Source organism: Lissotriton helveticus, chromosome 7 (genome assembly GCF_964261635.1).
Source record: "Lissotriton helveticus chromosome 7, aLisHel1.1, whole genome shotgun sequence".
NCBI classification, from domain to species: Eukaryota; Metazoa; Chordata; class Amphibia; order Caudata; family Salamandridae; genus Lissotriton; species Lissotriton helveticus.
Genome location: NC_136068.1, coordinates 643,865,527 through 643,875,215, shown reverse-complemented (window position 1 = coordinate 643,875,215; position 9,689 = coordinate 643,865,527).

Below are 9,689 nucleotides of genomic sequence, written 5' to 3'. Positions count from 1 at the left end.
CTGGAGTATAATAATTAATGTCTTTACAATTAATGAATTTCTTTTTAAACTGCCTCCATATTGAAGCAGCCGCTAATATAATTTTAAACCTGGTCTTTTATAGTAACTGATTTCTAGAATTTTAACCAGAGATTGAGAGACTTCCTCGCCCAGTAATATTTCATAGATTGGCGGATAAATCGCTTCATCAATGATAATTCCAGGGAATATTAGTATGCCCATATATTTTAATAGGATGAGCCAATAATATAACCGAAAGTTAGGGACCCCCCCAGCCACCTTTCATTCTCGGAAGAGAACACCATTTCATAGCCCGTCTAGTCCGATGGTAGCTCCATAGGAATCTAGATGCCATTCTATCCATTTGGGAGAAGTAAGATGTCGGGAACAATAAAGGAAGTGTGCGGAATAGATATAAAAATTTAGGGAATATCAACATCTTCAAAATATTAGCCCGACCATAAAGGGAGAAGTGTAAATATTGAGCCTTTCCAATGTGGCATTCGAAGATTTTAGTATAGGTTCTATATCCCCTTCGACGCTCATGACGAGCTGGGCTCGTCATGAGGTAGCCTCCTCGCACGCTCATGACGAGCCCAGCTCGTCATGTAAAGTGCGCCTTTGAAAAAGTTAGCGCAGCAGCAGAATATCGACCGCACGCATGCGGATATTTAGACGTACGATATCCTCCACCTTGGGGGATATTGTGATCCCTAAATATTGTGCCTCAGATACAAACACCATATCTTTAGGACGGTTATTTTCAGAATGCATTATCTGCGTTTTTGCTATATTTAATTTATAACCTGATAACTCCCCGAATTCTTCCGCTAAGGAGATTATCTTCGGAAATGCATTTTTAATGTCTGACGTGGTGATAGCGACATCGTCAGCGTATGCGAATATTTTGAATGTGTTTCCTCTAATCGCTACTGGAGCAATTCATTCCTCGGTTACTAATTTACGGAGATAGGGCTCCACATACATAGCGAACAACAAGGGGGAGCAGGGACAGCTCTGCCTTGTTCCCCTTGTTAACCCAAAAGATTCAGAGACTGTATCGGTGACCCTTATAGCGGCTTTGGGTTGGTGATAAAGTGCTCTGATAGCATTCAAAAATTCCTCAGGGAGTCCCATCCAGGTCATAACAGCCCAGAGGAACCCCCATGTGACCCAGTCGAACCCTTTTTCGGCGTCCAACAGGGCCACAGCTGCAGGGGATCCTGATGCCTGCGCCCAGTCCAGCAGTGTTATTATTTTTTTAATATGGTCCGTAGTATCTCTTTTAGCCACAAATCTATGCTGCCTTCTAGATACAAGATACGGCATCAAATTATTCAGTCTATTAGCAAAAATTTTAGAAAAAATTCTGAGATCTGCTGGGATAAGGGATATGGGCCTATAAGATCTGAGCTCTTAGCTGGGCTTCCCTTTCTTTTTAAAAATAACAATAGTGGCTAGCGACCATGACTCTGGAGGAATACCAGAGAATGGCAATTGAAACAGTTTTATGAGTTCCGGTTTTAAAACTCTTCTAAATATTCGATAAAATTCTAGTGGGATATTGTCCGGCCCTGCTGCTTTACCGGGAGCCAGCCCCATTATTGCTACTTCGATTTCCTCCCAGGAAATTATGGCACTGAGTGGTTCCCTCTGATCTTCTGTTAACCAAGTTCCATCTATACCCTCCAAATATTGAAATGTTCTGACTTCTATATCTACTATATTATTAGGTTGACAATATAAAGCCTGGTAAAATTCACTGAAAACAGCTAATATATCTTTCTTGGATACTCTAACAGTCCCACTGAGATCTCGGATTTTAAGAATTTCGTTTGCTCTTGTTTTTTGACGTAATCTCTGAGCCAATATTTTACATGTTTGCTCACTTAGCTCGTAGCTTTCAGTTCTATGTTGTCTATATTGAGAAATCACTCGCTCCACGATATGGGAATATACTAAACTACGTTTGATCGAAAGATCAGTTTGGGATTCTTTGATATAAGTATTAGATTTAATTCTTTCGGCTAGTTTTCTTTCTGCCTTCAGGACCATATCGCAATCTTTTATGAATTTGCCCCGTTTACTTTTTACCTTGAAAATTCGAATACTTTAGGGTTTCTCCCCTTACTACAGATTTGAATGTGTCCCACACAACTGGGATAGATGCACTGCCATTGTTGATGTCAAAAAAGTCCTGTATGACTTTGGTCATGTATTGTATATATTCCTCATCGAGTAATAGACTCCTCTGAAATGACCAAGTTGTTTTGGGCCCTTCCCAGACTGATGGTACACTAACGTATATTACTAATGGATTGTGATCCGATAATAATATCGGGAGAATCTCCATCTTTACTTTATCAAAAAGAAATTGGGACACATAGAAATAGTCAAGACGAACATGCTTCCGATGCGGGGCAGAAAAAAAACTATAGCCAGGGTCGTTACTATATAGGGAAAACCAAACATCCGTAAGACAATTGTCAGTCAATAAATTCCTCAGGACTCTGAAGGTCCGAGGCTTAAGGCCCTTCTATTTATCGTGTCTAATACCAAAATTGGCTTCTAAGTGAATATTTAAATCCCCACAAAGGATAATGGGAAAAGTGCAGACAGATAGCTCCTGATTTAGAGAATTAAACAGCTCAGCATCGTCCACATTAGGACCATAAACAGTGTATATTACGACCTTCTGTTGGAATAATATCAGCTCTGCAGAAGCCCATCTTCCCCATTTATCAGCAGTTGTTTTCATACAAGACCCTAAATTATGTTGCATGAAAATTGCAACTCCCCTCTTAATTCCCGTCTGTTTAGAGCAGGCCAATAAATCTAGTCCTAAGTTATTAAGAAACCCCCTTTTCTCCCATGCGATATGAGTTTCTTGCAGACAGAGAATGTCTATTCGCAGTAATTGAATCATTTTAGCCAGATTCCTCCTTTTTTTGCTATCATTAAGACCATTGATATTCAGAGAACTTATTTTTATTTCCATTTGTGAGAAAGGAAAAGGTCCATCAAAAAAACTTCCAACAAAATTCATTTTCAAGACAAATTTTCTTATAGATATTTTCATGCTTCAATATCAAAGTACTTCTGTGTCTACAACTGACTGTTGCTGATTTATCGCCCCAACCCCAACCCCACCCTACCCACTCAACCCACAACCCCCAAAGACCACCACCACCCAACCAACCCTCCCTCCCCCCCACCCGGACCCACCTTATGAGGCACAGGGACAGCCAGTCCCTGGGAGCACAGAATGCCAACCCCCCCCCCAAGTTCTTAAGAAGAAATCCAAAGTTACTTCCGGCCAAAACTACTTCAAAGGCATAAATAGCCAGTTTTAACTGGTATACGGAGAGAGAAAAAAAAGAACAAAAGAGAAGTTAGAATTTTTACAGCTTCAACAGAGTATACCAATATTCATAGTGAGGCTAAATAATCCTTAGCGACTATTTCAGAGAAGAAAAATTGTGTTTGGCCTTTTACGATAACCTTCAGTTTTGCTGGACTTTGCAAGAACACTGTGGCTTCCTTCTGTTGAAAGCCGGCTATCAACTGCCTAAGATGCCAACGCTTTGACACAGTCGCCTGACAATAATCAGGTCTGACAAAGAAGCTGCAATCTTTTCCAGTACGTTTTTTATCCGGTCTAGCCAGATTAAATACAGCTTCTCTTGCTAGAAAGTTATTAAATTTGACCAGGATAGCTCTAGGGTAGACATCATTTTTCTGCTTGGTTCTGATAACAAATGGGAAGCGGTGAGCACGTTCAATCACCACCGACCAGTCCCACATTCCTAGCTCTGGGAATGCATCAGAGAAAAGACATCAGAGCCACCAATATTTTTTGGCACCCCTAGAACTCGCAGGTTATTTCGACAAACTTGGTTTTCCAATTCCGTTAATTTAGCACTAATGTCATCTCGTTGATCTTTCACCAAGGAAAGTTCTTTTTTCTGAGCCACAACTTCGTCTTCGAGTGTTGAAATCCTGGTCTCGGCTTCCGAGACTCTTGCAGCTATATCAGTACATATTTTTGTAATACGTCGAGTGGCGTTCTATACCTTCCGACACGTGGCTTGGGTGCGTGCAATCTCAACTTTTGTGTCAGATCTATGTGTTAGCAGGGTTTGATATATCATCGTTAATGTAACCTCCGAGTCAGAGACTACTTCAAAATCAGATACCACGGATTGTTCACCTAGCTGACTTAAGTTTCCCAGATCATTGCTTGTATCTCCTACAGGCTGTGTTTACGAATCGTCTTTTTCTTTACTGTGATATCTGAAAGAGGTGAAACTTCACACTCCCCCATTTCTTCCTCCATACTGGTATCATCAGCTGGATAATCAGCCCAGTCTTTGTCCAGGCTTTCCTCTGATGTCAGGTCGGACACTGAAAAAAATTGGTCATTAGCGTCTTGCATTGCGTCATGACAGTAGGTTGTACAAGATTCTGTTCTCAAATTGCCTTCTGAGGCAGTGTTTGAGTTTTCGTTTGTGCCATTAGTTCCTGCATCTGATTGAGTTAATAGTATGACAGGGACTACGTCTCCCATAATTCCACTCTCGGCAATCTCACATTCAGGTGCAGAATCTAAGATCAACACTGGCTCTGACTCCGGGTTAATGACAGATAATTCGGGCACCTCTGATACTCTTTGCACATTATTATTGACCTGAGTCTGCATCTCTGAAGCTGTATTACTTCCATTTTCAGTTGTAGTAATCTGATGTTCCAGGGGAGTGGGCATTACTGTTCCCCCACACTGTATTCGCGCATTTTTAGCTGATTGTTTCTCGAATAGTGCGGGTACAGTTTGCACAGAAGCACGCTCAGCCCCTTTCTTAAGAGTTTGAACATTCAAATTAGCAGCTGACTCACCGGATTTTGGTATGCTTGGTGAACTATTCATCGAGTCCTCCTGCTCATCAACTGCAACGGTTTGTTCATTTCTCCCACTCCGTGTAGAAGGCGCTTTAGGGTGCAGGCTCGCATTTTTGGGAGGCATAGCAGCACTACTCCCGCTGCCTGCCAGAAAAGCCCAAAATACCTCTCTGAGCCAAAAGGGAATATGCCAAGCCCGGATGGAGTGCTGCAGTGTACGGGCAGACAGCAGAGCCACGAACACCATTGAAGGCGGAGCCGCTGGTCCGTTAATCTGTTGATCCGTTGATCCGTTTGAATCGCCAAGAGATGCACCACAGCACAACGATGATTTGAGACAGCTGGACGCCTGAATAGTCTCAAAACGGCTTTTTTTTTGCCCAGGTCAGCGTCGGTACGGAAATCCCAGTCCAGCACGATATCTTATCCACAGACACGGAGCGCAAAGGTCAGTTTCTACGGCTTATCATCTCCTTCAGAACGGGAGTGGAGGAGCCGACAAGCTTACACCGCCAGCATAGCGGTCGCCATCTTGCCCACTGCCAATTCCTTATAAATGACCTACTGCTGGTGGTCATTTATAAATTTGATGGGTTGTCGCTCAGCAATGTTGCAGTAATTTACACTGTCTTCATGGTGGTATGACGGGCTGTCTATCAAAAATCAAATCAGGCTCTTAGTCCCAATCAACAGTGGGAGAGAACTTCTGGAGACCCCAGCACCTCAGGTGAGGGAACTTAGTGGCATATCATCAAGGAAAATTCCACGGCTTTTGCGGCCCATTTCGGCCGAAAAGTGGTGATTTTTCTAACGCCCAATCATCAAGGACACACTAACGTGTGTTTCATTGAGTAAGCAGCCCTTCAAACGTCCATTTGCATGTCAGAGATGAACATCGCTAATGACATGCAAAGTAGGCGTTCCCCGACATTACTCTGTGGAAATCAGCACTGACACAGCAGCGCACTATTAGGAAGCCTCGAGCAAACCCAGGTTTGTTACGCCTGGTTGGAAACAGACTTTGCTATACTTATAATGGCAGGTGGATTGTATGGCTGAGGCAACTGGGCATATTATCAATGAAACACAATATATGTCGCATTTCCTGCTTTGCGCTATTCTGTTTGACGCCGCTATGGCAGGATTTTTTTGCCGTGGAGATATGCGTTGATGATAACGTGATATCTCGGCGATTAAATCCTGCAATACACGGCATTAAACAGAATCACGCAAAGCGGGAAATGCGATATTTATCACGTTTCATTGACAATACGCCCCTTAGAGAATCTCAGGGTATCCGGAAGAGGCCAACAGTTAACTCCACTTGTCATGAGTCAGCCGAGCACCTTAGCAAAAAGGTCTCTTCAAGTTTGTGATGTCGCTGTAACCACACAGAAGGACAGCTATCTGACCTATGGAGTTCACTTCTTTGTCCTGAGTTCAAGAGGGATCTGGTCACACACAGCAGGTCAAAAAGGGGTATTTTAACAGTTTGCACTGTATGCTTTACATTGCAGCAGTTAGGCTACATTGGTAGGCCTGAAACAATGTTTACTTTTGTCATAATAGTTGTTGGCACAAAAAGTGCAGCAGCCTGCAGGTGTCAGTTAACTTGGTCCTTTATAAATTACTTTCTTCTCCACCCTACTTGACAGAATCATCTTTTTGTTTGCTCTTTATTGTAAAATCAAGCCAATGATTTTCAGATTTTGACTTCATTGCCTTCCTATTATTTAACACTTACAATCATGATTGTCAACTGTCTCTCTATCGAGCACATGTGGCTCAGCATGCAAAGCAAACAATATAAATCTGAGATTCAGTTCTTTGGCCTTATTCCAGTCATACTTTATTGTATGCTCAAATCCATTTGGTTTAATTCAGCTAATACTCATACTCAATACCTAGTTCATAATTTTCCTTCCCCATTGTTGGTCCTACAAATCTTTAGACCAGTCTAACGATATTGGTAAAGTCTTTTAGCTTTTCCCTCTCAGTTTTTTATAGTTTTTTCCTTCTTCTTGGTCCCTCTGACTTTCTTTTAGCCATATTGCCGTCTTATTTCAACTGCGTTTCTCTTTTTCACACCACTGAACACTTTATGTCTCTGGTATTCATACATTCACGTCAATCATTTTCTTGTCTTGTTATTTGTACCCTTAGTGAACCATTTTCAAGCTCTACGGACTGGTCCTCTCTTTCATTCCTCACCAAAGTTCACACACCTCAAGGCACTGAAGCTCACACCCTTTAAGGCAAACCACGCTATAACTTGCAACCCCAGTTTTCTATCCACTGCTCTTCTCGTGTGTTATCTTAAACCTTTTTTATTAATTTGGAGGCAGGTTAGAAGGGCAATTCTTTTCTCTGTCTTTTTCACCTCCTTTCATAATTGATTTGTTTCCTTCTTACAAACAATGGCCTCATAAATATTTGGTACAAGGGAACTCTTTGTTTTCAGGAGAAGAGTAAAGATAGCGTATCTATAGGTTAGGCTCTCTTTACCTTACCTGACTGTGGGCATGCAAAACAGAAGATGTGTTAAGTGCAATATTATTAAGAAACAAGATATATTTGTGTTGTAATAAGACAAAAATACTGAAAGTCTTGCTCTGTACCCTCATTATTCAGTGGCAAAATCAAAATTTCAAATATTGTGATCAAACCTTAATTCAGATGTTATTTGTCACTAGCTGTACCCTGCCACGCGTTGCTGTGGCTCAGTCTGGTTAAATGGAAGAGAAAGAAAAGAGTAAGCACACGTTTCTAATATGTTTAATTTCACAATGCTTGTGGGTACACAATATGTTTTTGTGACTATTGTCTCTATGCGTTCCTTGTAGTTGTTGCGCAGCAAGCAAATCAATAGGGTCTGTTTGGCCTTTCGATTAAAAACACGCGAGTATTGTACACGCGAATATTCGAATCCAACGTTGTGTATATATAAACACGCGCTAATGTTGAAAAGTGAAACAACTCCTTCCCCCTCCCTCCACCCACTTCCCGGTCTGTCATCTTGACACCAACTGTTCATCCTAATATACGTAGACTATTGTCTCTATGCGTCCTGTGTATTTGGTGCGCAGAAACCAAATCGATAGGGTCTGTTCGGGCTTTCGATTAATAACACTATTGTCTCTATGTGTTCTTTTTTAATGTTACAAAGTGAACCAACTTCTCCCCGCTCACTCCACCCACTTCCCGGTCTGCCATCCTGACACCAACTGTCCATCCTAATATATGTAGACTATTGTCTCTAAGCGTCCCTTGTAGTTGTTGCGCAGCAACCAAATCGATAGGGTCTGTTTGACCTTTCAATTAAAAAACACGCGCGTATTGGAGACACTCGTATTTGAATCCAACGTGGTGCATATATAAACACATGCTAATATTGCAAAGTGAACCAACTCCTCCCCCCTCCCTCCACCCACTTCCCGGTCTGCCATCCTGACACCAACTGTCCATCCTAATATATGTAGACGATTGTCTCTATGCGTCCCGTGTATTTTGTGCGCAGCAACCAAATCGGTGGGGTCTGTTCGGGCTTTCGATTAATAACCCGCGTGTATTAGACAGGCGCGTATTCGAATTCCACGTTGTGTATATTTAACAAGTGCTTAATCAAATCCAACTTGTGTCAAAATTTCAAATCAATCGGTGAACAACTTTCGGAGATTCAAGAATTTTTCATCAAACGAACATTGACATTTTTACGTGTCTGTTAGGGCTTCGTTTAAACGTGGTGTCAAAATTTCAAAGCAATCGGTAAATAACTTTAGGAGATTTGCGATTTTGAACAAACAAACATTTACATTTTTATTTATATAGATTTACCGAGGACATTGTAGCTGTAGAAACCTACCAGAATATGCAGGTAATAAAAGGAAAATAAATGACGAATAAGGAGTAAATGTGGTAGTGAGGTTTGGAAAAACAGTACATCCCTCTCTACAGGTGGCTATTTCATTTCTTTGGAGCAGTTACAATAGTTATTGGACGAGCAGAATATTGAGATCTGTCTACCAGTGAAAGTCTGCAGAAAAAAAAATTCTCGGGGACAGGATGTTGGATGGAGCCAGACCTGGAATTGAAGATTCCCCTTGTAACTCCTTATATAACTCCTTATATCCTAACGGCCCATTAATCTCCAACATATAAATAGTTTAGATTTTCCCCACGCCCACAGTTGCATGTACCCACAATATCGGTGTCTTCGGAGATCAGGAAATATAGTTCAATTTCCTGGACTATCCATAATGAGGTCTGTTATAAATTGGGTTCCTGGTTGACTTGGATACAAGTGCTGGTCAAGCGGTAACCACAATCCTAGTCAGGGTAAGTCACAGACACACCCTAAATTACCATGTTCTCACCAAATGGTAGCTTGGCGCAGAACAGTCATCTTAACTTAAGAGGAAACATGTAAAGTATATGTACACTACTTCAACAAGTAAAACAGAGTAAACATCACACAAAAGAATCTGCACCAGGTTAGAATAATAGCTATTAATTAAGTAAATAAGAGTAGGCCTGCTGAACGAAAGTAGCTTAACCCTGGTTACATCAACAAAGATGTGGGTTATAGCCAAAGCTATGCGTCGGTGATGATCCTGCATCAGTGGGAATGTATAAATGTCTCCATGCAGCAGCAGTGATGCATCAATTCTGAAGGTGATGTGCTGGTTCCAAGTGTGAGGTGTCAACTCCAAAGGTAATGCACCAGTTCCAAAGGCAATATGTTGTTTCCGAAAATGATGACCTAGTTCTGTTCCCGCAACAGTGGCAATGCATTA